Source organism: Sprattus sprattus, assembly GCF_963457725.1.
Source record: "Sprattus sprattus genome assembly, chromosome: 15".
In the NCBI taxonomy this organism is placed as follows: domain Eukaryota; kingdom Metazoa; phylum Chordata; class Actinopteri; order Clupeiformes; family Clupeidae; genus Sprattus; species Sprattus sprattus.
Window position 1 is genome coordinate 25,347,318 of NC_137913.1, and position 23,572 is coordinate 25,370,889.

Here is a 23,572-nt window from a genome sequence, read left to right on the forward strand (position 1 = left end):
GAAAAGGCAAAAACACCCACAACGGTTGCCCCCCTCAACGTCATAGAGAGAACGCCAGGATGAATGTGATTTACGAGTTATAGTATGTGCAAACGTATATGAATGTTATGTGTTGATGTTTGTGGGATATGTGGCACCAAACTTAAGAGTCCATCTTGGTAATCTCATGGGCCAAGTCATAATGAATAAACAGCACTTGATGGATGCTCTGGCTGCTCTGTGCTACCTACTGTTTGTAGGCTTGTAAAGTGCTTTGCTACAGCCGTGCCAGAGTCATAAAAAGAAAACAAACGATGGAATCAGAAATGGAACAAACAAGATGTCCAACCATTGTTCTGAGTCATTGATGAAACATGGCCTTTGTCTGGTGACTGAACCGGCCAGGGAATACACAAAATTGCTCCAGATTTTAGTTTTTATATCCTTTCAAACATAATTTTATCCATTACAGTCTGTGAAAGTGCTTTCAGCAAGTACTCTTAGCACAAGTGTTTGTCAAAGCTCTTTTCATACAACATTTTAATTACAGGAGGCAGCAAGACTAACACATGCAAAAGAACAGTGAGTGCAAATCATACCTATGGCAAGCACAATCTCTTCTATGTAAACAAGTTGAAAGATTCCTTAGAGCTTGCTTACTTCTCAAGAAGGGTGTATTTCTCTTGCATAGCTAACAGCCATGTCTGACCAACGTCAAGGTCATTCTCATGAAATTCATGAAAGGACGATTCTCAGTAAAAAAAAATCTGTTTCTAAGCAGGTGCTGAGTTCACTGTGTCCAACACTCCATTTCAAATAACTCTCATTACATGACATTTGAACACCTTCCAAGAAGAACGAACGGACCATGAGTCATCAGTTAATACAAGAGAAGATACACCCTTAAATAATGGCCATTTTGTAAACTTGCCTTAATTGCTGTTCACATGGATCATTACACATTACCGTTTCAGGAGAGCCACTAATAAACCATGCCGAAGAGTGGGCCGGATGCCTATCCAGTCAGGCGCTAGAGACAGAACCCATGCCCTTTCAGGATGCCTATCCAGTCAGGTGCTAGAGACAGAACCCCTGCCCTTTAGGTGGCCTTATCTAACCTGTAATCTTTCTTCAAGAAGGTCATGAAATATACAAGTGTGACTCACACAAACTGCCAGGTTTTGGTTCTGTTCATAACTGGGTGAGCAATAGCCTTTGAATGGCACTGATTCAGCCCATAACAGTACTGGTACTTACTGTTCTCTGCCTGGGCACAGGGAATGTTGTGTTTTTCCATCCTCTACCTCTCCTTTCTACTTAAGGGAGACGTTCATGACTAGCGGCAGCAATTCAATCAAGTAATTCACCAGCTCTGCCAAACTGCTTGATTGCATTTCCCTCTTAGTGTCAGTTTCAAAGCCTTTTCCTATTTCCTCTCCATGTGGGAGACCAGACAACCCCGTATAATTGATCGCTTATACCCCACCAAAGCACCAGTAAGAGATTACACGGAATTTTCAGTCAATCAATCCCGACTTCTTTAAGGAGTCAGAACTGCTCATCCCGAAAATCCGTGCCAGCAGGAAGCTTTCAGGCCCTTCCCGCGCGCGCCTCTGTATATGTTCCCTTTGATTAAGGTCCCCAGGTTAGAAAAATGTCATTTGCGCCCCACAAGGTGGCACACGGGGAGTTGGAGCAACAATTAATTCCCCTCATGCCTGTGACAGTGACAAAATACCCACTGCTTGAACTAATAACTCCATTCCCATTTGGAATGGAAATATGTTCCCTCCTCCCGCTGCTGTGAGGGGGAAAAATTGCTTCATGTTTCTTTTTCTCATCCCAACTCCCTCCTTCATGGATCTCATGCGTTGAAAAATTGGCTTATGTGACTAAATCAATATGTCTTACAGAATTCTTTGTTCCCGAAGGCACAAGAATTTTGGTCCCTCGCGTATTTAGGCGTATGAATGTGCACTTAATATATCTGTGGGATTGTTTTGTAGTCAAATGAATAAGATAGAAGTGCTTTTAATTTTGATACTCTCAACATTAATTTCTATTAGATGTTTCAGTGCATCCCTTGGAGATGGATGAGTATATGGTATATATATATATAGCACAGCACCAAACCGAAGAGGCTTCAGTGTTCACTCAAAAAAGTAACTCACTGACAACACCTGTACATGGTTTGACACATTGTGAGAAATGTGGATATGGCAAAAAAGGTGGAATCTGGGCGTTCCACGCTGTCTCTATGTAAAACATTATCGGATGTATAAAGGAATGCTGAAGGAATCATAATTCATTTAATGGATGCATTGTTCTTCTCGTGGCCTATTTTTAGAAAGTGCATTATGTTGTGGACTCATTTTGTTTGAAACATGGAATGCATCTCGATGTCAATAATGGCACTCTACGAACAGCTCATTTAAGAAAAAAAAACCTTTATCTCCATGAAATGCCAGTGTACATGAGGAACCTTAGACTGCTGACCTTAGACACGAATATGCCACTGACATCATCAGTCGCCATGTTCAGGTAGCTTTGGAATGGTGGGGTTATTTTGCATTTAGTGTTTACTAAAGTGTTTTCTGAATGGTTTACCTTCTTTGAAGAAAAGTGTAAGACAGTAATTACCGATTGTAACAGCGCACTGCCTTTCTGTTCTTGCATCTTCTCTAAGTGAAAACTAATCTTAAAACTGAATTTGGTGTATATAAGTGTACAGTCTCTATTTACTATTACTCACTGTTTACTTTGGCACAACCCATAATGTGTCGGGAGGTGAGGAAACTAGTCTGGGGGGGGGGGGGGTGGGGACGACACACACACTGTTCACACACACCGGGTCCTGTGTACATCCTGACCACCTCGAACATGCATTATTTTCTGCTACCCTGTCATCCATTATTCCTTACAAACTAAACATGCCATTTGTTCCACACTGTGTTTGTTCTATGGTGGTCCCAGGGTGCTGTTAAATAAAGTGTTAACATCCATTGAGAGAGTGGAAGTGTTCATGACATGGCTATTTATAAGGAAGGTAACAGGAAACATAAAGCCTCGTGGACCACTCACAAGACAAGACACGAGCCACAGTCATAAATAAATGCAATGCAAGCTCTAAATAAATTCATTTCACATCAATACATGGAAGCTCTATGCTTTATGCTAAGTGTTTTTTTTATATATCACAGCATTCTTAAGTGTACAGTTGCAATTATACCAAATGTCCTCTCATTTAATTCACTCACAGGAAATGTCTAAAACAGCTTCACACTGTTATTTAACAGTTAGTTAACTGTCAATATTAATATTCAGGTTCTATTTCAATACCACAAGCAGTGGCATCTTTCTCTGAATCCACCAAGAAATCTGACAACTCAAGCAATGTTTTCCACAAACTTTACCCACGCTAATTATCAAATGGATGATGAAATGTGCTCCTAACTTGCATGATATTTAGCTCAATTTGTTCCACCACTTGCTCCAGTTGGGACTCAATGGAGATTATCCAAAACACACTGATACACATCCATGGGAATGAACTACAAGGATGGTCTATAAAAACATCCTGAGAAATAATGAATCAATCAGAGCTAGTTTCACTGATTACAGTTATCCATGAATAGATACATTTATGGATATTTTCCTAAGAAATGTGGTAAAGAAAGTTTGAAAATAAACTTTAAAAAGTACCTTTGTGCTCTCCCTGTCAATAACACGAGCTGTCACCAGTCTTTCCTTCCCCCTTTTTTTCTCCCAAACATTATCGGGAGATTTTGTCTTGTCTCCTGTCCTCATCTCTACTGAAATGCATGGTCTCCTTTCCCCCCACCCACCACAGTGGAACTGAACATCTCTCTCTCTCTCTCTCTCTCTCTCTCTTCCTCTATCTCTGTGGTGTGAGAACATGCTGTCCTGATACCGTTTATTCACACAGCCCCTGCAGGCTGTGCTAACAGATTGCCAATAAGCTTGGTGTCAGGCATCAGCAATACCTGCCATCCCTCCCACCCACCCCACCTCCCAGCCAGAGTAATGTCAGACCCCACGGGGATGCTCTTTACCTGCCGCAGATCCCTCTCTGTCTCCCTCTCCCATTCCTTTATGGCCCAGATCATCAGGATGGGTCACAAGGTAAACAAAGAAAGCTTGAAGAAAGCAGTGATGCATGCACATGATGAAGCACAGTGCTTGGGTTATACTGGTTACAACCACAGAGGACAATAACTTATTTGTAACCTGAACCTTTACAGAACTCTATGATGATTCCCATTGCTTCAAGACTTTATATTGTGTGTCTTGGTAATGTCATCATGATTTACTTCTATTATACTAACATTTCCTGTGGGGTGGACTATGTAGCAACCCAGGCGCTCACTATATAAGTTATATTACTTATAGTTCTTTTTTTTATCTCTTATCATTTTGACTGGGCATCTTATCCCCTCTGAGTGACAGTTGAGCCCAGTGGTAAGGATTACCCTTACCCTATAATGCCTCTTGGCACGGTCTCCCTCCACCCAGAAGAATCAACCCGCATCATGAACAGACTGCCTAAGCCTGTCTTGTGCGAGTTCACTCAGGGGGATTGATTTTTCCCTCTGACAAACTCATAAAACTTCCCCTCATCGGATGCAAGGACATTTAGGAGGTGAGCTCACTTCTTCTCAATAGGCCCCGGGTTACAAGGGTGTCAATTAAATTAAATGTGTCCCCTTTTGTTGTGCTGGATGTTTCGTTTTTACGGGGCCAAAGGAAAACAATGACAGCCAACAGGCTGGTGCTTGGGCACGGCGTGGGGAAAAAAATCAATTTCGATCACAAATAAAAATCTTCAACCTTGTGCTGTCACTGTATCCAAAGCAAAACAAAAGTTTCTAAACAAGCCCGTCTCTATCGCCCTGAGTATTATCACTTATGGTTCCAACAGCACAACTACATCCCATGGCACTGAGAATGAGAACAAAACAATGCTCTGTGTGCTTGTGCTTTGTATCCCACTATCCACAAAATGTCAGTATAAATGTCCGAGTTGATCATGAGACAGGTAAAACAATTAAATTCTCTTCATCAACAATGTGCTTCAGGTCCTGTCAGTCACAGAATGGAACATGTTTACATCCCTGCAATTGAATGGATACCAATATCATTCACAGTTTTTTTGTGTGTTTTCTAGACATTTCAGAGCTATCATTGACATGGCATAAGATGATTGATGATTGAAGATTGATGATGCAACTTTAACCTAAAGCGATTTGCCTACAATACATGAATGCCATGGACATATATCCTTCTGAATGCAAGCAGACTGTCCATTCAACTGACCAACAGATTTGTTAGCAAGCAAGTGAACAATGACATCAGCGGGTAGGTCCTCCTAATGTGTCTGGGCAGTTGAGATCAGTGAGTCAGAACTCCTAGCATTTGGTGAAATCCAGTCTAACCCTGAGAGAGAGCTTGTGTTTGATGCAGTGGAAATAGACTGGATCTCATTTACCATCTGCTCCATTTACCACAATCTTTCGTGGCCTTCATTACTTAAAGATTAGAACTAGCTCTGTCCATCTTGAATGGCACCTAATTTATTTTATAAGGTGTTCTCTCTCTCACTCTCCCTCGCTCTCCGTTTCTCTCTCCCTCTCTCCTTCTCGCTTCCTTTGTGGCTCTCTCTCTCTCTCAGCTTCTTATAATGTACATGAGGTTCATGTGTTCTTATAGTGGTGTTCTGTCAAGCTTTTCAGTTCAGGAAAAAGACCTTCACATGTGCCCATACCAAACCATGAAATTCAACAGTCACAAAGCTATTTTTTATTGAGAGGATGACTCAAAATAAGCTGTAGCATTCTCAACATCCAGACTGTCGCTGCAAACTATTCACAAGCAAATGTTACTAATCTGTCAATATTTTACTTCTGTCGAGTGCCTCCCTTGTCTGAATAATCTAAATAATTCAGTTGACTGACTGTTTGCCTCTACTTACCCACTCACCCTCATCCTGCAAGCCTCTGCACATGCTCCCAGGGACGGGTCATCTCAAGGTGAATCTGACAGAGAGAGACTGCGGGGCCAGGCTTTCAAGTGGTCCCCAAGCCCCAGTCAAGGGAGCGGGCTTGGAAGGGCTTGGGGGCTCGTGTATGTGATTTAACATCAGCTGAGCTCATGGGTTTCACGCTGAGAGGTCCACGGCCCCGCAGAGCTCCCTCTTCTCCGTCCCAGCAGCACTCAGCAACACAATGGACGAGCATTAGCTACACCAGAATGCCTGGGTCGGCATGGCAGAGGAGTAGCGCAAAGCAAGGATGCAGCCGAATCAAGAAGGGAGCTTCATTCTGATGTAAATACCTCTGAGAAAAAAGTACATTGTGTCGACATATCGTGGTTAATGTATGCATATTGAAGGTGGTCATGGCAGTTAAAATGATTCACTTTGAAATATGTCATGCTTTATTGTGGTCACAAACAAAATGCCTTACCGGTTAATATTTTATACATTTTATACATACATATTTGATGTGTCTGAGCATTATGCAAGGTGTACCTAAAAAAAAAAAAGCATCAAGACTGGTTATATTTCTCAAGATCTTAGATGTACTCTACAGACAGACTTTGACTGAATTTTCTCCTATATGTCTTCTCAATGGGACTGTAAGCAAGTCATTGAATGAATACTTGACGAAGTTTTCTTACAAAACACATCATTAATGAAACTGCCACTGGAGAACATGGATGATCCTTGCTCTTTTAAGCGATTTAGTCTCTTTGATGAAAGTAAGTTGCAGTCTTTTACAGTTATATCAGTGCCAACATGGCGAGTAGACAGAAAAGCGGCATTACAAATAGAAACAGCACAGGTTCTTCCTTTTCTTCCTTTTGTAAAGCTCAGGATGCACAAAACTCTCGACTGCAGCTTGGCCTTGGTCTAAAACAGCGAAACTACTCAGAAGACATTTAGTTAATTCCTTTCCCTTGGCTGTGTGCCTCCTTGCAAATTGCCCCTGCTCATCTCTTTCTCAGTGATTGGAATGTGACAAGCAACATATCACCTCACCAAATGAGCAGGTGCTCATGAGGAAAGTCAAAGGACAGGTGGTAATCAGATGGTTAAGAAATCTGAGAATTTTTAGGGGAAACCTGCTGCATGAGTAACACTTTCAGTGCAATTCCATGTACTTTGAACACAGCATGGTACTTTCCATGAAGGGTCCATACAATCAGGAAGGAATGGCCTGAAGTACAGCCGTCAGTCTGACAACAAACCGCTGCCACTCAAACGCAAACCTCCCAGCTATTTACGACCTTTCATACGAGTCTGGAAAGGGAGCATGTTTGCTTTTACACGTGCTATGTCCGTTAGCCTTCTCGAATTTACTAAGACATCAAAGTTTGCAAAATATACCCATAGACCGCGAGAATATTTTCAATTCAATTTCAATTTAATTTATCTTGCACCAAAACAATAAAATTGTCTCTAGGCACCTGAGTTGCAGGGCCTGAGCCCACCACTTCCCTATCTTCCCCTTTTCGGAATGGAAGCACGTCACCATCACATCTAAATATGTAGAATGAGCGACGCATATCAACTCATCCGTGAACAATGACGGGTAGAGCGATGTTCCTTTGGATGTTAAAGGGCTTTGAATGAAGCCATTGTGTGAATGCGATGCAGGGGTATTGCCTCCCTGTGTGTAATTGCTTTAGGACCCAGTTTGCTCATTGCCTGTCTTATTCAAGGAGGAAGGCGTTTTTGTGCATGCAAAACCCAGAAGCAAGCCGTTTGTGGAAAGTCCATGAGAGGAAAACATAAAAAAGGATGCCAAAGTAGGATGCCCTAAGAGCGCTGGAGGAAGAGGCAGAAAAGAAAAGGAAGGTCTCAAGGAGTGCCTTCTAATGAACTGTCTGAGACATTAACATTTCAGGTGAATGGTAAAACGTTTGAGAATTTGCTTCTCCTCAGATTTTTGGAAGATGTTCTTGCCGGCTTTTTGATTGTTCTATCATGATGCTGTACTTCTGAAGCCATCACATCTGTGACATCAAATCTATCCAGTGCTCCACTGTTGTTTCAGATGGGTAGCCTGGCAGAGGTTCTGAACATGAAGTGCGACGCTTGAAAAGCACCGTGTGGATCTGAATCATATAATTATGAATTTGACAGTTTTTGAAGGAACTCGGCTGGTAGGTTGTTCCAAACATCTTGGAGAACTAACAACAGGTCTTCTGTGGATATAGGCTTCCTGAAATCCTTCTGTTTCTTCATGAAATCGCAGACAGACTTCATGATGTTGAGATCAGGGCTCTGTGGGGGCTATACTATCACTTACAGGACTTTCTATGCTGAAAATAGTTCTTAATGACATTGACTGTATGTTTGGGGTCGAAGAGCACTTCTGGCCAGACTTCTCCGGACAGTAAATAAGGTGTACCTGGGTCCCACTGGTTTCTGCCTGTTCTGAGCTGATGGCACTGCTGGACATCTTCCGATTTCGAAGAGAAATAAGCTTGATGTGCTTGATAAGTTTAAAGCATCAGCTGCATTAAGTTTCCCTGGCCGACCACTGCGTCTAGCATCCTCAACGTTTGCCCGTTTCTTTGTGCAAGTGTACCAATTAGAATTGATGCTAGTTTGAAAGCAAAGGGTAGTTACACCAATTATTGATTTTATTTGGATTTTCTTTTGTTAGCTTACTTTGCATTTTGAAAATTGATGAAAAAAAAATATTATTAGCATAAGCATTCTTAGTTTACAGCATTTGTCACACCTGCCTAAAACTTTTATATATATATATATATAAATTATATATATAAACTAAACAGTCAGTTAGACTGAATTATATTTCTATTGCAGTGTTTTGTATTTTGGTGATAATATTGTAGTGTTAACTATGTAATACCACTGATGGGGAAAAAGCTTTTCTCTCATGTCCTTTTGGAGTCTCTGTCACTCTCATTGCCTCTCTCGAGTGGTGATTAAATACTTACCAAGGTCCTTCTGACCTCTTCATAACCTGCAATATTCCTCCCACCCTCTCCCTTAATTTCACCAGAGGCCTTTTGGCGATATCATTTTCATTGTTATTAATGAACAGAGGCTTCCCTCATCAGCCTGTGCTTCGCCTAATATGGAGGCGTGATCACATCGGGGTCAGGTAATTCTTGCCACTAAGGAGATGATATATCCTGCCAGGTGCTACAAGGGTAATGTTTATTAGAACCAGAGAAGAAAGGCGTGATGTGGTAGTAGTAGTAGTAGTAGTATCCACTGGGGATATGGTTAGAGACAGCCTGTTGTAGTTTTGTTAAGATTTGAGGATATTTTTCTCAGTTAACACTAAGAGCTTTTATTTGTGATAAAAAAGTTATGATTGCAATAATTGGATTGCAATAGATCCGGTAGAGGTCAGAGCGCTGCAGGGGGGTAAATGCTTTCTTTTGTTTGACAAAACATCACAGCACTGATTTCTTGCAGTGCTCTCAAAGGTTTTAAAGTATTAATGGTAAAACACTTTAGTCAGATATGGAGGGGTGTTTGTGATATCCTTTGATAAGCTAGCACAGACTTAATCAACGTACCCCAGGGAGACTAGCGACCACTTTGTGGAAGCTTATGGGGACCCAAATAAGACTTAATCAAACGCTGGTGTTTCTACTCTTACATATTTGCCTTTAAACTATTCTTTGTCATATTGATGAGTCTCAAAACTATCTGAAATTCATGAGGGCTCCTCAATTGATTCTCCAGTTACCTGAATCTGTTCACATGACTTTTGAGTTTGAGTTTGAGTTTCTGCAGGCAAGTTTCAAAGCTGCTCCTTGCCCTACTCCACATTTTCATTTAAAAAAAAAACATTGCTGTACAAAGCAGCAGGTTGTCCTTTAATTGCCACCAAACCACCCACAGACCTGACATTTTCAGGTCATGATTGGTTTAGCTCTCAGTACCCCCTGCATGTGTGGCTTACCACAGCAGTAATAATTTAGCCTTATTCTTTCCGAGCCTCCAATGGAATAAGGACACAGTGCACAAATACTTTAAACTATTTTAACATCAACAATGTCTTAATGATTACAAGTGATCCCATTGGAGGCAATTACATGGAAAGAGGGGATAAAGGCTGTATAATTACGACGCTTAATGCTTTACCAATATCAGCTCTAGACCTGTTGAGAGTTCCTGGAACTAGACAGGGCCACGGTCTCATAATGAAGCACTTCACTTGGAGACTTGTGCTGAACTATTGGTTTCTGGTTAATGCAAATGCGCATACCAAGAGGGTCGTTTACTGCAATAATTAGAGTTTATGAGATGCATAAAACATCCAAGACTTAATTCTTGCTGTGTCACCCATTCTCCCGCCTCTCATAACTTTGTTACACGTGGTAGTAACACATGCTGTACAAAGGGGGGTTGGAGGTGGGGGGGCTTAGTGGATCATCTAAACCGTTCAAAAATATATATGCATTCATAACGAGACACTTTATTAGTCTTGACCTTGCTATCTGGAAAAACTACAGAAAATGTAACATTATTTGGTAACGCTTCCTTTTACAGTCCCCTAATAACCAAGTAATTACCAGGTAAATACCTGGTAATAAGATGTATCTACTAGGTAATAACCATTTAATTAAATACAAATACCAGGTAATTACCAAGTACATACCAGGTTATTACCAGGTAATTACCCAGTGTTTACAAGATATTTCCCTGACTGCTACCAGGCATTTACCCAATAATCACTGGTAGATACGCAGTAATTGTATATTGAAGATTTTAAACCTGGTAGTTAAAAATATTTACCTTTTATTTATCTGGTAAATACCAACAAGTTACCTGGCATTTACCCATTATTTACTTGGTAGATATCCTGCAATTGAATATTGTAGACTATAGACCCACTGAATGTGTCCATATGTGACTTTGTTAGGGTGATAACATAAATATTTACGTGGTAATTACCAGGTATTTACTGAAAATAATCACACACTTACCTGCTAACTACCACTTATTTACGTGGTAGTTACCTAATATTTATATACCAACTAGTTATCTAGTATTTACTAGAAAAATACTTAAAACTACCAGGTATTTATCCAGGAATTATAGATGATGTATTACCAGCCAACCTGTGCTGTAAGTGACAGTGAGGGTATAACTTCCAACTATTTACAAAGTAATTACTTTCTAATTACCCAGTAGTTACAATTTACATTATCAGGTAAAACCTTGTGATTTACCCTGTAAGGAAGGTGGAACTGTACTGTAAAAGGAAGCGTGGCTTGTTTCAATGATATTACCATGTACTTTCCTGGTAACTATAGATTATAATCCTCTACCACCCATCAGGGTGTGTAGTTTTGAACATGGTACCTGGCAAGAACTCCCATTTCTCCCTGATAATTATCAGGTAAATATCGGGGTGATATCAGAGTTTTACAGTGTTGTTACCCTGTAAGGAAGGTGGAAATGTACTGTAAAAGGAACCGTGGCTTGTTTCAATGATATTACCATGTAATTTCCTGGTAACTATAGATTATAATCCTCTACCACCCATCAGGGTTTGTAGTTTTGAACATGGTACCTGGCAAGAACTCCCATATCTCCATGATAATTATCAGGTAAATATCGGGGTGATATCAGAGTTTTACAGTGTCGTTACCCTGTAAGGAAGATGGAACTGTACTGTAAAAGGAAGCGTGGTTTGATTCAATGATATTACCATGTACTTTGCTTTACGTAAAGATACAATGCATTTTACTACACTCCTTCACACAACCTGTGACAAAAATGCAGAAACAGGTGAACTGTCAAAGAGACTAATTTTTATCTTCTTAATCTGCAAAACTTGACGAGAGTAACTTCAATACTCAATACATAAAGTGCAAAACAGTGGCATAGCTTTCTAGTGTACTTTTTTTGCAAAACAAGTGGGACATGTAAATAAAAAGTGCAAAAGTGCAAATGGAACCTAACACCAAATGGAATCTAACATCAAAAAAAGTGTCAGGGTCAGAATAGGTAGAAATAACAGTTATTGAACATGATTGGTTATTGAATTGATTGAATATCCGGGTCACGGCACCATTGTAACGGGCTCTTCTGCGTTGTGTTCTAGTTGTCTCCTTTGCTGAACAATAAACAGCCACGAAATGATCTTTTTGGAATTTATTCCTGCACACGTCAACACACACGAGGCAGTCATGAACATGCAGTCATTCCATACATTGGACATTAGCCTGCTGTCTTCAGTTCAGAAACCGCAAACTCATTCATCTTACAACAATGAACGTCATGTGAAAGCACATGAAATATAGCATCATCACTTTACACATTCTAACAACAATAGAGGAAACTATACATGACAATTAACATACACTGAATCAGGGACGGACTGGGGCTCAAAAAAGGCCCTGGACTTTTTCCAAAATTTAGGCCCACAGCCCATACGCGATTTTGTGTTTAAATATCCACTTGTCAGCGTTCCAAGATACTATACCACAAGCCTACTAAACTGAAGATATTCACAAATAAATACATTTCACAATCAATAATAATTTCTGAGGTGTTTATTTATAACAAAGGTACAATAAAAAAAAGTATTTTGAGAACACTTTCAAAGAAGGTAGGCCTAACCGGTATTTTAACTTGAACTTAAAAATGTACTTAATGCTGTGGCAGTAAAAGCTTCCTCAACAGGGTACTGGTCTCTCCAACTCTACGATGAGCTCATTGTCCAGGGACATTAGGATGTCCTTCTCAGTGGCCATAAGCATAAATGCTTCAAGGTGCTCCTGAGAATTAGGCTAGTGCTCCTTAATCTGGACTTGATGTATTTGAGGACAGAGAAACTTCTCCCACAGGCTACTTGGGTCACAGGAAGAGTGAGGAGAAATTTGTAACCTAGGCCCAGGATATGGTACATGCATCCGTTAGGAGGTTGTATCTAGACAGAATCTGTTAACAACATACTGGGCAATCTTTGCATGATTTGCACGGGCCTTTTTTGAGCCCCAGTCCGTCCCTGACTACTTGTAATTAGACTCATTAGACCATTTGGAAAAAGAGGACAAAACAGTGTTTGTGTTTGAATGTGTGAGAGGGAGAGAGGGCGAGAGAGAGAGAGAGAGAGACTACTAAAAGGCTACGCTCCCTCTCCAAAACGTAAAACTAGCCTATTTTCTTCCCCTTTTCTTACATATCAAAAATGACACGGGAAATTAATGAAAAAGTCGCGAACTACGAAATGACGGTGTTATTTTATCATTTCCCATATTGCGTTATTATTTTACGCATTAACGCTGTCAGCTCCAAACACGTCAAGTTGGCCTGCCCCGAATCGTGCTGAAAACTCGACGTTCATAGCAAGATAATCCAAATAAATAGGTGAGCCTATAGCCTACTTATGTAACTACTGCTTCTGCAACTTACCGGTACTTCTCGCACTTCTACACTGGGTCTGTCCCTGCACTACCGGGGGATGCACAGCCTCGACCTCCTCCTCTTGGCCGTCCTGCGGAGGCTCGTTAGGCCTACTAAATAACTCTGTAATCTTTTTGCATGTTGATGCCTCAACCGCCAATAATTTGGCCTTTTTTTCTTTCGACTTTTCCCAGCCACCTTTCTCCTTGCGCTTCCTACCTGACATTCCTTCTTCTTTATGTTTTTTGTTTGTTTTAACATTGGTGAGGTGTACCTTTCCCCCGCGTAGCCTAATTATTTATTGTAATAGCGCCCTCTGTTGTTTTGACGTTAATATCGCTAGGATTTTTTTTTTCCTACGTTGAACACGTCGGCCTAGGCCACATAAAGGGACGGCCGTTCTGGACTTTGACAGAACGTCCTACCGGTCAGTCCGCCCCTGCACTGAATCCAACATACCTGCACACGTCAACACACAAGAGACAGTCATGAACATGCAGTCATTCCGTACACTGGACATTAGCCTGCTAGCAAAGGAAAACATATGCTAGAGACCTCATGGTATGATACAAAACGGAATATATATATTTAATATCACAATATCAGTATGGTAAATTGCATGTTAACTATTCTCTAGTATTAACCCCCTTATGTCAACATTATATCTAATATTTGTTGGTTTATTATGAGTTAAGTTTGTCTGACATGGGAACAAGCATACCTGTCTTCAGTTCAGAAACCGCAAACTGAAGACTATACTAAACTAATTATCTTAAAGGGGCAGTACATTTTTACGTACTCAGTGTGTATTGTCAACCTTTAATATGTACAAGATAGAAAATAAAAGCATAATTAAATCAGAATATGGTTACATTTCATTAACTAAATGCAAACAAAATAATACACTTTAAACTTCGTTACATACATAGGGTTATTGAAATACTGTTACTGTTCTGACTCCTGACAGTGAGTTTTCCCCTAGTGGCGGTTTGAATTACTGCAGCTTTATTAATTCAGCTTTAATTGCCAGAAACTTCCAGTGTTTGTTTGAGTTTACATGTGCTCCTCCACAAAGAGTTGTTAGCTGAGCTTGGAGTGGAACCAACAGTAAGTTTTGAATGTAGCCGTTTATTTTAGTTGCTATATATCCTTGTGATGTTTTAGGTGATGCTCAGGACACTTATTTTAAGTTGTAAAATGTGTTTATGCTAACCGCGATGCTAATCATTAGCATGCTAGTCAAATAGCTATGTTTGAGTCCATTGTCATGGCTTATAGCCTCAGTCATGCTACAATTTATGTGTGAACAGTATTAACATTTAGTGACATTATGTTACTTATCTGTGTGGACATAGGCTACTGTAAGAAAGATAATTAAGTTAACAAGTTTAGATAACAGTGAGTAATACTTACCTGATTTAAAACCTGAAAAGGAAGAGAAATGTGAAAGGAATGTAGACATTGCTGTGGCAAGTATTTTATTTTAGTTGTGACATTGTGTATACTGTGTATTCATTGTTTTGCAGTTTTACAAAAAGCAGAAATACTAAGTACCAGAAGATTTCAGTAAACAGTCAACCTGGAATCAAGCCTACTGAGTCGTTTCTTGTTAGCTATCTGTCTACAATACAGCTCACGTATCCTCAGGACAGAATAGTTACATACGGTTATTGAATTGATTCCATTTGCACTTTTTATTTACATTTCCCACTTGTTTTGCAATAAAAGTACACTAGAAAGCTATGCCACTGTTTTGCACTTTATGTATTGAGTATTGAATTTACTCTCGTCAAGTTTTGCAGATTAAGAAGATAAAAATTAGTCTCTTTGACAGTTCACCTGTTTCTGCATTTTTGTCACAGGTTGTGTGAAGGAGTGTAACAAAATGCATTGTATCCTTATGTAAAGGAAAGTACATGGTTATATCATTGAAACAAACCACGCTTCCTTTTACAGTACAGTTCCACCTTCCTTACAGGGTAACGACACTGTGAAACTCTGATATCACCCTGATATTTACCTGATAATTATCATGGAGATATGGGAGTGCTTGCCAGGTACCATGTTCAAAACTACACACCCTGATGGGTGGTAGAGGATTATAATCTATAGTTACCAGGAAATTACATGGTAATATCATTGAAACAAGCCACGCTTCCTTTTACAGTACAGTTCCACCTTCCTTACAGGGTAACGACACTGTGAAACTCTGATATCACCCCGATATTTACCTGATAATTATCATGGAGATATGGGAGTGCTTGCCAGGTACCATGTTCAAAACTACACACCCTGATGGGTGGTAGAGGATTATAATCTATAGTTACCAGGAAATTACATGGTAATATCATTGAAACAAGCCACACTTCCTTTTACAGTACAGTTCCACCTTCCTTACAGGGTAATTTACAAGGTTTTACCTGATAATGTAAATTGTAACTACTGGGTAATTAGAAAGTAATTACTTTGTAAATAGTTGGAAGTTATACCCTCACTGTCACTTACAACACAGGTTGGCTGGTAATACATCATCTATAATTCCTGGATAAATACCTGGTAGTTTTCAGTATATTTTTAGTAAATACTAGATAACTAGTTGGTATTTACCAGGTAAATATCAGGCAACTACCATGTAAATAAGTGGTAGTTATCAGGTAAATACCACGTAAATAAGTGGTATTTACCAGGTAAATATTAGGTAACTACCACGTAAATAAGTGGTAGTTAGCAGGTAAGTGTGTGATCATTTTCAGTATATACCTGGTAATTACCAGGTAAATATCTATGTTATTATCACCCTAACAAAGTCACATATAGACACATTCAGTGGGTTTATAGTCTACAATATGCAATAGCAGGATATCTACCAAGTAATGAAAGGGTAAATACCAGGTAACTTGTTGGTATTTACCAGATAAATAAAAGGTAAATATTTTTAACTACCGGGTTTAAAATCTACAATATACAATTACTGCGTATCTACCAGGTAATTATTGGGTAAATGCCTGGTAGTAGTCAGGAAAATATCTTGTAAACACTGGGTAATTACCTGGTAATAACCTGGTATGTACTTGGTAATTACCTGGTAATTGTATTTAATTAAATGGTTATTACCTAGTTAATACATCTTATTACCAGGTATTTACCTGGTAATTACTTGGTTATTAGGGGACTGTAAAAGGAAGCGTTACCCATTATTTAATGAAATGCACTGCACACAGTGGTAATGTTTCAAAAGGTGCAAAGGGAGACTACATGCTAGTGACCAAATCGTTACTTGAACAGAATACATACATTCTGTTAAGATATTTTCCAATGTAAAAGTATAAATGATCATGCCTCGGAATGATTGTATCCCAGTTTATTACTTTTTTCCAGTACAGGTGGTATTTTAAGACATCACTTCATTCCATTCATATTGATGGATAATGGTAATCAGTTTAGGGAGGTGTGTTAGGGGTTGTTGAAGAATATATGGTGTGAACACCAATATTAAAAGCAGAGCTATTTAAAATGCTGCCGATGTGTCTTGATCCCGAGGACACCCCTTTCAGGAAGTTGAATTTATCTTTGCCACGCAACACAACCCTCCGGGCCAAAGTTAATTGTGTGGGGCCCATAAACGTACCCCAAGTACCCACTGCAGCGACTCTTCCAGTTCGATTGAATTTCCTTTTGTGACATCAGCCGTGGCCAAAAGCCAAGTGGCAATGAATTATTGAACACTTCCTGAGGGAAAAAAAGTGGGCTCTGATTGATTGAAAAGTCCATAGGCAGCATGGAAACGAGAGCCAAGTTTGGGAAATATTGTTGCTTACTCTCAAAAAGCGACAGAATCAAACAAGACATATAGCCTTGGAGGATAAAACAACTCCAAGTCTGGAGTGGTAGGCAAGGCTGACTCTTTCATATTCATGGAAAGACAAAGGAATGAAACCATTTACCATTGCTTGTCAGCATAATTCAGACTCAGAACGCTCACAAAAGAATGAGGCCTGCGGGTAGGTGCTGCAGCTTTGTCAAAGTAAGAGAGAGGGAGAGAGAGAGAGAGAGAGAGAGAGAGAGAGAGAGAGAGAGAACAGATTGGAGAGAGGTGAGGAGATTTTGAATGCCAGAGAAAGAGAAGGGCATTCGATACAGTGATCAGTAGGCAATTAACAAATACCTCCGAATGGACCTGGCACTACCTCCCTGTAATTCTAATGTTCAATGTTTAATTGTTTTTTTTGTATCTGGTATGAATCACAAACTTTCTTAACTACTGGTAATGTGTTTACTTAATTTGTGAATCCTTCGTTATTACGTTACCTGTATGTTTACTGAATATTATGGGATCCTTCCTTAGTAAGAAGTCTTCAATATGCTGCATTCATAAAACACTGCATGTCATGGATGAATAGTAGTCATATCATAAAAGCCTGTTTGAGGATAGGATGGATATCGCAACCACAAGCAGGCTGGATCACTGAAAAGACAGGGCAAGTGAAGAATTCATGTTTGAGCGACAGAGGAGCAGATTTTAAATAAGATGCTAGAGGAGGTTGCAGAGAGAGATGTAAAGAGAGAGAGTGAGAGAGAGAAAGAAAGAGTTGAACAGGTAGATATGTGCAGCCTCTAGCTGGGCAGGAGAGGCCTTGGCCGCTGGGCAGGGGGATATTATGTGGACTTAAAGCATTTGCAGAGGCCTCAGACCTGTTTAAGGAACTAATACCTCAATTCAGCGGCAGCAGGCCAGAATAATAAATCCTGTCCTCTGACAGACATCCCTATAGGACAAGAAGCAAGGGGAAGATATCACAGGGGAGGAAAGGAGAGGAAATAGAGAGGAAAGGAGAGAATAAGACGAAATGAGGGAATAGAAAGGCAGGGATAGGTGATGATAGGGGAAGGAAAGGAAATAAAGATGAAAGGAAAGTAGAAAATAAAAGGTAAGGAAGGAAGTGGAAGAAGAGAAATGGATGGGAAGAGAAATGAATGCATAGGAAAGGGAACCGTAGTGGACAGGACCATACAAGAGGGAAGTGAGAAAGGGAAGAGAGGACAGAAGGCATAAATGTCACCATGTCTCCAGGTACTGGTATGACCAGGTATGAGTTCAAATATCTCAGACATTTGAAGAGATTCCATTCTGAAAAAGTTAGCAAGAACATAAACTGTAAGGTCTACAGTAGACTGGAATTGATTTGGTGTTGCAAATCCTCTGATAAATATACATTTTTAAATCAGACTGAAGAGCATCTCCGCCCGTTAATCAACATTCACAGATGTTCTCCTGTGTTCCTCTGACAGCCTCATACAATGGCCAATGGGTTGTTGTCTCCCACTTAATCAAGATTTTTGAAATGAGAAAGTCTCTTTTACTGCTCTTTGCACGCTATCGCACTCACGACCTTCGTGTTTTTAGCACCTTGTGCCAGCACTTTACACAATTATAGGGATATCCTTTGTCTTCCTCCATCCCATTTGTGGCCATCAGACCAGTGAAATGGTCCATTACCATGATCATTTCCATGGCACTGAGGGAGGGACTTTTGAAAGGTTACATCCCTGTGATCAGGCTGATTTCTTGCATAATTGAAATAACACTGATCAATAATTATAACTGTTTGTTCTCTTTATTATAATATTTGTCTGACCAAATGTTGTAATTTGCATTCCATTGTTGTCTCCAAACAGTAAGTCTTAACTTGACCATAGAGGTGACTTTACATCAACACAACTATCAGTCAATACTATAATTAGTTGTGTAAACTACATTGTCCATAAGTAAAATACTTCCATAATTGTAATACTGATTTGTTATCCTCTAAAAGTCTACTAATGTATACCCATGTCCATCCCAAGGTTATACCTGATAAATGGATTGCCACTTTATTGGTACACTTCCATTGTTCTAATATGACTTTAATGACTTTCAATCGCTCGCTCCCACTCCTTCAAGGTAGGAAAAAAGCAATCTGATTAAAGCCAGATGACACACCTCATTACCTGGCCCTTGTACAAACCCACAGCAGCCAGCATTTTAAGGTAATGTTTGGATTTCAATGCAAACTGAGGCTGTAAGTCACAGATGTCTGACACTCTGGGCCGCCTGACAGGGCCCTCTCCTGGGCCCCATCCTCCACTGCTCATGGCTAAAATCCAACCAAGCACCTCCTAATGTAGTTTGCTTACAAATTTCCATGGCACGAAGCCAAGGGATGTTACTTATTCCAAGATGGAAGAATGGAAAAATGTGAATAGGGCAGATCAGCAAGAGCTCACATGCAGTCTTAGATAAGATCTGTCATCATTTGATCTACTTGTCAATCAATCAATCAATCAATCAGTTAATAAAGCAATACATGAACTCAAACATTCAATTACTTTTTTTGATGATGGCACATGGTTTTGGTGGAGAGGAGAGGCTTGGAGCCTCCTTACAATGTCCAGTGGTCAGTGATGCTAGTTTTACCTGACTTCATGGTGACATGGTGTGTCCCGGGGCTATTTTCTCCAGCGTGAGATAATCATTTAGAGAGAAATTTGCCCTTTGGACAGGAGTTGATGAAGCACATTATTTATATATAAAAATAATATTTATGGTTTCTCTTGTGACAAGAACGCATTAACCATTTTCACAATGAATAAAACATCTAATATTTTTATAAAAGCTGACCAGTACATTTTTTATTTCATGAGATTATGTGGGTTAACCTGGTTAATGTGAAAAGGAGGCATACCTTTTGCCTAATGTTTGAGATATAATTTGTGTCAGAATGCACTGGGAACAGGAACATTCCATAAACAAACTATATATGGCAGAGGATGACACAATGTAAATGCAACATACATGATTTGTTAGGGCTTTGTGCTCCGACACTGTTAGCTAAGAAGAGATATGCTTGGATTTATGGCAATATGACATATAACATACTTGCATGTTATTGTACCTGAACCTGTACAGAATTCAAATAAATAAATGCCACTTTTGAACCATTGTTTTGAACCACAGTTCCAAAGTTTATTAAATGTCCAAATGGGCTGAAACTAGGCCTGGACTGGGGGTTAAAGTCTCATGTGAACACACACAGTTATGAAGGCTCCGTGAGTGTGTCTAACATACACAAGAAGTTCATTAAAAACATGCCAAGCTGTTTGGTTCACTAACTAATTCTTAAGTGTCTCTTCCCAAACCTTCTGTAATTTCTGGGCTTGAAGACTAAAAAGATGTAAGCCTTTTCAGTGCTGATCATGGATATAGCACTGGTCCCATGACAAGTGGAAGACCACCAGATGGTGGCAGCCATGCTAGTGGATTGTGTCATGACCTGTGATGTAAGTGTTAACTAATGAAACACAAAACAGCAGATTAAGCTTGTCAACACACTAACTGGTGTCTTTTGGCAGTATAGCTGGCAATGTCATGTGTATGAAAGCTTTTCTTCCATTTTTGCAGGGTGTTCCAGCCCTGTATACAGAACTACATAGGGCATATCCTAAATGGCTAATGGGGAAGACACCAGTGTTTGTTCTTCACATAACCATATGCTATCAAAATTAATTTGACGATGGTACTAAAACTAGTTGCCTATAAAACCATACCTGAAATAGTATCAAATTGTTGCATAGTGTTATTTGAGTGTCTAAATGCACTTTCCAGAGCCTGATCAGGGGTACTCTATAGGCGGACCGTGGTCCGGATCCGGACCCAGGCGCAATCAATTTTGGACCGAAGCCAAAATCAACATTCTAATTAAATCATGATCCAAGCGAGTTTTCATGGGTGCGTGATTTCACGCTATATATGTTTTCCCTACTCAATGTGGTTTCTATCTGACAAGTATGCATGGACTGAGAAGTATGCATTTGTGCTGCCTGTGGGGAGAACAAAACCAATGTGTTTAATCTGTAACAAGACGGTTGCCCTTGTCAAAAGTGAAACGTCACTATGAAACAAAGCATGCACACTTCGACCAAAAATACCTGCAGAACTCTGAGGTAAGGGGCAGAAAAATAAACCATCTGCAATCGTACCAAGCAACATGCAGTGTAATAGTTAGATCAGGCACACAACAAACTGTTTTGAGTCTGCCTTTTTAACCATGACTATGGTGAAAAACAAATACAGGAGCACACTCACTAATGAACACTTACATCAGTGCCTCTGCCTGGCCTTTTTTATGCCCAAGTTTAAACCACGAAAAAGTGTCACCTTTCACACAAATAAGGCCAGACCACATCACCTTTTGTGCATAATTTGAAAGTTTTTGTTGGAGTTATGTTTTTGGATTTTGACCGTCACTGTTCCGGACCCTGGACTGAATGAAATTTGGTGTCTAATAAGACCTTTTGGGTTACTAATTGAGTACCCCTGCCCTAGAGCAAGTTCTAAGGCGACAGTGGCAAGGAAAACCTCCCTTTTACCTGGAAAAAACCTTGAGCAGAACCAAGCTCACAAGGGGGGACCCCTCAGTTTGGAGGTGGCAGGTAGATAGATAGAATAAAGGAGGGGGTTGGGTGCATAGGAGAGGGAGGAGAAGAAAGAATCCGAGCAAGCAGAAACACGCATCAGTAGTATACATATAGCATACATCCACAAGACTACTTGATACCAGATGGTATATACATGATATATACAGGATTGATATTGTATGATAATAGAGAGAGACCGCATTCAAAGTATTGGTTGTAGAACAGGTTCATGGTAATACAGTGTGTTCATAATGCCAGTATAATGGTCATACAACATTGAAGGTCAAAATGTACTCATAGGATTCCTATTTATAGAATGAGCAGATGATTGTGATCATATTAGCAGAGAAATGGGTAGGGAAATGGGTGGCAATCGGAATGTGTGTGATGAATTGTGGTAGCTTGCAAAGCTATGCTTTTAGAGCAGCTTCCCCAACACTAGTAGAATTAGTGGTATCCAAATCCATCCATTATCAGATGCAAAAAGTAGGTCATTAACAACTTTGACTAGGACTGTCTCAGGGCTGTGGTGGGCTCCGAAGCCTGACTAGAAGACTTCTTGGATGTTGTTTTGGTGTAGAAAAGAACAAAGTTGCTTTGATATTGTTTTTTAAAGTATTTTTCACAGGAAAGGGTTTGGATGTAGGTCTGTAATTGGCCAAGTCTTCAGGGTCAAGGCCTGTCTCTTGAGAGGTGGTTTGATGATGGCTACCTTGAGTTATTGTGGAAAATATCCTGATGCCAGAGTTATTTATTGCTCCAAGTATAGTCTCATCAATAACAGGCAGAGTGTTCTTAAGCAGATTTGTAGGGGCAGGGTCTAATAAGCATTTTGAGGATTTTGATGAGAATATCAGAGAGGCAAGTTCTGGGATGTCAATAAGTGTGAAGGATTCTGGGGAAACTCCAGGCTGCTTGGATGTTTCTGATGTATTCTCCATGCATGTTGAGGGGCCTTCTACTGGATTGGGAGAGGAGAGAAGTTTCCGAATATTATCTCTTATCGTGATCATTTTGTAATATGAAATAGTTCATGAAGTCATTACTGTAACAGGTTACAGGGATAGGGTGGAGAACTGCATCGTAGCTTCTAGTCGGAAGAGGAATATTTGATTTTCATCAATTAGTGAGGAATAACAGGCTGTTTTGGAATCAAAGAGTGTTGTTTTATAGGTAACAAGGCTGTATTTCCATGATGCTTCTAGATTAGAAGTGTACCGTTTTCTTTCAAGTCTTTGTGTGGTTTGTTTAAGTGCTTGAGTCTGAGCAGTTCTCAATGGGGCTTGCCTTTACTGTTTTCTAATCTTCGTTTTTAGTGGTGCAATGGAATAGTGTTGGGTGTTGTACATGTATGACTGTCTGTTAGAACTTAAACTGAGGCAGGCACGTGCACAGATAGACCCCTAGTGGTGCTCAAGCACCAGCCCTTGTGCCCTGGTTCAGAAAAAGTGCTCTTTTTGCTGGAGCCCAATTTTTTTCATTTATCAATATTTTTAGAATACAAATTAGTCTCCCTGTCATCAATTTCCCCAAATGTGTTTTGATATCTGAGGGGGCATTTATTTGAGTTCTTGTGAGAATTTCGCCACAACATGCTCCGCGGCATAGACATAGAATACGTATTCTATGCCTATGCTCCACGGTGCTCACAAGTTTGTCAGGTTTAATGACATTATCTGTCTGAAAGTGCATATTTTGTGTTTTTTTGTGCCGCTT